Consider the following 6,600-nt stretch of genomic DNA (forward strand, 5'->3'; position numbering starts at 1 on the left):
CCTAACTTTACTTTTATGAGTGTCTGCAGAGCTGTCAGAAGAGGCGGAGGTTTAGCTGCTCTTTATAAAGATGTCTATCAATGTAAGCAAATATCATTTGGGAATTACCCGTCTTTCGAATATCTGGGTATTGTGTTAAAAGGTGCTCCACGCATTTTATTTATCATTGTTTACAGGCCTCCAAAATACTCTCCAGCTTTTGTTGAGAACTTAACAGAATGGTTATCAACAATTTCCTCAGAGTATGACTGCTTTGCCATTGCTGGAGATTTTAACATTCACATAGATAATGCAGAAAACAATATGGCAAAAGAAATCAAAACTGTTTAATCTGATGTAGCCCTGTCTGATCATTTTTGTATTTTCTTTGATATATTGATCTCTCCTGCCATTGAAGCTAGATCTGTGTCTGTCAAGAAGAGATGCTTAAATGAGAACACTAGTGTACTATTAATGAAGGCTATATATTTATCACCAAGCATATCTGCTGACTCTGTTGATTTTCTCCTTGATTCTTTTAACTCAAAAGTTAAGAGTGTAATTGATGATATTGCTCCTGTGAAAGTCAGGAAGAAGAGTGGCAGAAAAAAAGCACCTTGGAGAAACTCAACAGCAGTGCAAAATATGAAAAGACAATGCAGAAAAGCAGAGCGCATGTGGCGGAAGACAAAACTTGTAGTCCATTATAAAATCTACAAAGACAGCATCCATGCTTTCAATAAGGAACTAGGCAAAGCTAGACAGACTTTCTTCTCGAATATTATTAACAGCCATATAAACAACACGCACACTCTTTTTGCTACTGTAGAGAGACTGACAAACCCCCCAAGCCAGATTCCCAGTGAAATGCTCTCAGTGAGAAAGTGCAGTGAGTTTGCTTCTTTCTTCTCTGAGAAAATCAATAATATCAGAAAGGTGATCAGCTCATCCTTGAGTTGCGCTGGGGTCAGGCAGATCAGACAACAGCACGAGAAAGTAGCCACTATGTCTGATTTCGAAGAAATTGATGGCAAAATTTTGGAAGAAACCGTACATCACCTAAAACATCAATCTGCGCCCTTGACGCACTTCCCACATCTTTTTTCAAAAATGTGTTACACAGCTTAGAAGCAGATCTCCTAGAAGTGGTAAATACCTCACTTCTCTCTGGGAGTTTTCCGACCTCCCTGAAAACGTCTCGGTTATGTATGTAACCCTCGTTCCCTGAGTAGGGAACGGAGACGTTACGTCGGATGACGACGAATGGGGTTTCGCTTAGAAACCCTATCAACTTCGAGAATTACAAAACTAGCCAATGGCAAAGAAATGCCATGGGTCTGCGGAATTTGCATGACGTAACTCCGCCCCACCTCGTAGGTATAAAAGGATGACGCCGGCAACAGGCAGATATGTTTCTTCGCTGAGGAGCCAAGACTGAGCTCAGGCGATCCCCGCGGTACAGCGGAAAGTGGCAGCCAGACGTAACGTCCTACTCAGGGAACGAGGGTTACATACGTAACCGAGACGTTCCCTTTCGTTGTCACTCCGAGTTACGTCGGATGACGATGAATGGGGTTACCAGTCTAATCACGCCACCTTCTCAGCTGTCTTCCAGTGCCCTGCGTAAATCTGAGATCCCTGTCGTGAGACTGGCACGGACGAATTACTCCTATTTAGCACAGGAATACCAAGGTACACTGGGGAGCATATCCCAAAGTTTAGGGGAAATATGCAATTACTGCCAACCCAGAGGGGGGGACTTAGAGAATACACATATGACCCGAAGGAGACGTATGGAGAACACTGGGGTGTCCAGCCGCAGGTGGAATATTTCAACCCCAGGTGTGGCAAGGTGGCTTGCCAAGGGAAAGACACATGCTCAAAGAGGCTTACAGTGGAAATATACATGTGGGGGTCGCTCAGGGGAGGGACCATGCACACGGGAGGCACCTAGCCGACGCCCATGCAATAGACACTGGCGCCAACGTCAGGAGTGCTGGAGGAACTCAGGGCTTTCGGGGAAGCTCACCTGAGGAGAAAATCGCACGTATCCAGTCAGTGGAGTGGAATGGCGAGCAAGCGAAGACACCTGAGCGGATCCAGTACTACCTGGTTGAAGCGAGTACATGAGAGGACACTGGCTCCACTCGGAGATTATAGAATCTGGCGAATGTGTTAGGTGTCGCCCAGCCTGCAGCTCTGCAGATGTCTGTTAGCGAGGCACCATGCGCTAGAGCCCAAGAGGATGCCACACTCCGGGTGGAGTGGGCAGTCACACCAAGGGGGCACGGTCGACCTTGCTGCTGGTATGCCAAAGCAATGGCGTCCACTATCCAGTGAGACAACCTTTGCTTGGAGAGAGCCTTTCCCTTCAGCTTCCCACCATAACAGACAAAGAGCTGGTCTGAGGTCCTGAAACACTGCGTCCTGTCTACATAGGCGCGGAGGGCGCGTACTGGACAGAGCAGTGCCAAGGCTGGGTCTGCCTCCTCCGGGGGCAGCGCTTGCAGGTTCACCACCTGGTCCCGGAAGGGAGTGGTAGGAACCTTGGGCACATATCCAGGCCGGGGTCTCAGGATCACGTGAGAGTAAGCCGGCCTAAATTCCAGGCACGCTTCGTCAACGGGGAATGCGTGCAGGTCCCCTACCCTCTTGATGGAGGCCAATGCAACCAGGAGCGCTGTCTTCATAGACAGGAACTAAAGCTCCACTGATTGCAATGGCTCAAAGGGAGCACTCTGCAGGGCAGTTAGAACCACTGAGAGGTACCAACAGGGAACGAGAGGAGGGCGAGGAGGATTCAGTCTCCTTGCTCCTCTCAGGAACCTGATGATCAGGTCGTGCTTTCCAACAGACTTACCTTCGACCGGGTCATGGTGTGCGGCAATAGCGGCAACATAGACTTTCAGGGTGGAGGGAGACAGCCTTCGCTCCAGCCTATCTTGAAGGAAGGAAAGCACGAAACTAATCGCACATCTCCGGGGGTCTTCTCGGTGAGAAGAGCACCAGTTGACGAAGAGGTTCCACTTCAACGCATAGACGTGTCTTGTGGACGACGCTCTAGCGGAAGATATGGTAGCCGCCACTGCTGGTGGTAGGGTACTCAAACCTGCCTCGTCCCGTCCAGTAGCCACACGTGGAGGTTTCAGAGATCGGGACGAGGGTGCCATAGGGTGCCCCGTCCCTGAGAAAGGAGGTCCTTCCTCAGGGGAATCGGCCAAGGAGGTGCTGTCACGAGGAGTACTAGTTCGGAGAACCAGGTCCGGGCAGGCCAGTACGGCGGGCCAGAAGACCTGCTCCTCGTCCTCCCTGACCTTGCAGGGTCTGCGCAAGAAGGCTCACTGGGGGAAACGCATATTTGCGGCCCCACGGCCAGCTGTGCACCAGTGCATCCGTGCCGAGCGTGCCCTCGGTCAGGGAATAATAGAGGTCGCAATGGGTCGAGTCGTGAGAGGCAAACAGATCTATCTGTGCGTCCCCGAACTGGTCCCAAATCAGCTGAACCGACTGGGGATGGAGTCGCCAATCTCCCGGGAGGGGCTAAAGCCGTGAGAGCTCGTCGGCTGCACAGTTCAGGGCTCCGGGGATATAAATGGCATGAAGCGACCTCAGAATGTTCTGACTCCATATGAGGAGGTGGCGGGCGAGTTCCGACATACGGCGGGAGAGTAGATCACCTTGATGGTTGATGTACGCTACAGTGGCGGTATTGTCTGAACGGACTAGTACGTGTTGGTTCTTGAGCACGGCCCGGAAGCGGCGCAAAGCAAGACGTACGGCCAGCAACTCGAGGCAATTGACGTGCCAGAGGCGGCGGGGTCCTGTCCAGGAGCCCGCGGCAGCACGTCCATTGCACATGGCACCCCAGCCCGTGGACGAGGCATCTGTCGTTACAACAACGTGCCGCGAAGCTCGTTCCAGGGGCACTCCGGCCCGTAGAAAACTGAGGTCCGACCACGGGGTGAAGGTCTGACGGCAGGACGGAGTAACTGTTACTCGGAAGCCGTGTTGCCATGCCCACCTCGGGACTCGGTCGCGAAGCCAAAGCTGAAGCGGTCTCATATGAAGCAATCCGAGCGGCGTTGCCGCGGCTGCAGATGCCATATGCCCCAGGAGCCTCTGAAAGAGTTTCAGTGGAACCGTACTCTTGCCCTCGAACTGTCTCAAGCAAGTCAGCAGTGACTGCGCGCACTCGCTCGTAAGCTGCGCGGACATGACGACCAAGTCGATATCCATACCAAGAAAAGAGATCCTCTGCTCGGGGCAAAGTTTGCTCTTTTCCCAGTTGACCCGAAGGCCCAGACGAGCTAGGTGCCGGAGCACTAGGTCCCTGTGTTCGCATACCTGGTCTCGAGAGTGAGCTAGGATCAGCCAGTCGTCGATGTAGTTGAGGATGCGAACCCCGTGTTCCCGAAGGGGAACAAGGGCTGCCTCGACGACCTTCGTGAAGACGCGAGGAGACAGGGCTAGCCCGAAAGGGAGAACCGCGTACTGGTATGCCTGGCCCTCGAAGGCAAACCGAAGGAACGGTCTGTGTCGAGGGAGAATGGAGACATGAAAGTAGGCGTCCTTCAGGTCGATTGCTGCAAACCAATCCTGGGGCCGCACACATTCGAAAATGCGTTTGGCTGTGAGCATCTTGAACGGCAGCCTGTGAAGGGAACGGTTCAGCACGCACAAGTCCAGGATTGGCCGTAACCAACCGGTTTTCTTGGGGACAATGAAGTACGGGCTGTAGAAGCCGGTCCTCATCTCGGCCGGAGGGACAGTCTCGATCGCACCCTTCGCCAGCAGGGTGGCGATCTCTGCTCTCATGATAGGGGCGTTGCCACCGACCAAAGTGGAGCGGCCTCCCCTGAAGCGGGGAGGAGACCGCGCGAACTGAATCGCGTAGCCGATTCCCCGACCCAGCGGGACAGGAGGGGAAGCTCTAGCCAGGCTCCCAAGAACTGTACCAGCGGGGTCATACGGACCACAGGCTGGCGACAGAGGCGGAAGAGAGCGGCACGGTCCGGGGACAGCGCGCACTGTCAACCGGCTCTGGGACAGAGGGGGACGAAGGGTGCACGGCTCGGGGGCGGCGCACCGTGTCGTCCGAGAACTCTGTGTGCTCAGGGATGGAAATGTTACTTCTTTCTTTAACCACATTAGGGTGCTGCCCACCCGTGGGTGAGCAGCGGGGAGTGGAGAACAAAAGATTCTCCCCCGGCCCTCCACCGGGGGAAGGAGTGGTCCTGCTACCATCTCCTGAGAAGTAACCTTCAACATCCCTGAGCAGCCCGTCTCAGGAGCCCCGCTTGGCCCGGCGTTAGGCGGGGGGCGGGGCTGGAGAGGGCTGGGGCGCCTTCTTACGGCTTCCTCCGCGACCGGGCCTGGGTGGAGGCTGCTGCGTGGGCCAGGCGGGAAGGGCGGGAGCGGCAGGAGGGCTCCCTCGGCGGCGAACAGACTGAGGGATCTGCCCGGTCGGCTGGGTGGAGGCAGCAGCGGGCCATCGTGGCAGAATGTGCTTGATGGCCTCAGTCTGTTTCTGGGTGGTGGAGAACTGTTGGGCGAAGTCCTCCACCGCACCACCGAATAGGCCGGCCTGGGACATGGGGGAGTCGAGCAGGCGAGAACGCTCAGCATCCCGCATGTCAGCCAGGTTCAGCCAAAGTGTCTCTCCTGGACCACAGCTGTGGACATCACCAGACCCAGGGAGCGTGCGGTCACCTTCGTCGCCCGGAGGGCGAGGTCTGTGGCGACGCGCAGCTCATCGAAGAGCCCTGGGTCCATCCTACCCTCGTGCATGTCCCTTAGCATCTGGGCCTGATAGACCTGCAGAGTGGCCATGGCATGCAAAGAGGCAGCCGCCTGTCCCGCCGCTCTGTAGGACTTCGCCACTAGGGTAGAAGAGAACCTACAGGCTTTGGATGGCTGCTTAGGCTCGCCGCGAGAAGAAGCACTCTGAGGACACAGCTGCATCGCAACAGAGCGCTCAACCGGGGGGAGCCCAGTGTACCCACGGGCGGCTGCCCCATCGAGGGGAGGAAGGCGGATGAAACCAACGAGCGGTCACGGGAAGACATGGGAGTCTTACAGGACTTCGAGATTTCATCATGCACGTCCGGGAAGAAAGGTATTGGGGCAGGCTGAGGACGGGAAGCCGCAGCTGCACCCAAAAACCAAACGTCCAGCCGCGAGCGCTCAGGACAGGGTGGAGGGTTCCACTCCAAACCAATGCTCGCGGCCGCCCGGGAAAGCATGGCCGTCATCTCTGGATCGGACTGAGCCACAGCCATATTCACACCCGAGGGTGGCAGCTGTGACGAGTCGTCACTTCCAAACGAATCAGACCCGCCTTGTGATGCTGCGATTGACATCGCATCTACCTCTGGACCGCCAAAGGACACCCGTGGGACCTCAAAGGACGGTCCCGCGGCGATCCCCTGAACGCTCGCGGGTTGCAGCACTGGAGAAGGTGCTGCGGGGCACGGACGAATAGTCGGCGCTTTGTTCCACACAGTCACCCTCAGATCACCCTGCCCACCAGCCGAAGTAGGGCCTCTCGAGGAGGCACTAGATCGGGGTGTGGATGAGGGGACTCTCACTCTTGCGAGATCATTGAGTCTCGATCTAAGTGTT

The sequence above is a fragment of the Siphateles boraxobius genome, unplaced genomic scaffold, assembly GCF_051911475.1.
Source record: "Siphateles boraxobius isolate OS27281-9 unplaced genomic scaffold, OSU_SipBor_1 1, whole genome shotgun sequence".
Lineage (NCBI taxonomy): Eukaryota > Metazoa > Chordata > Actinopteri > Cypriniformes > Leuciscidae > Siphateles > Siphateles boraxobius.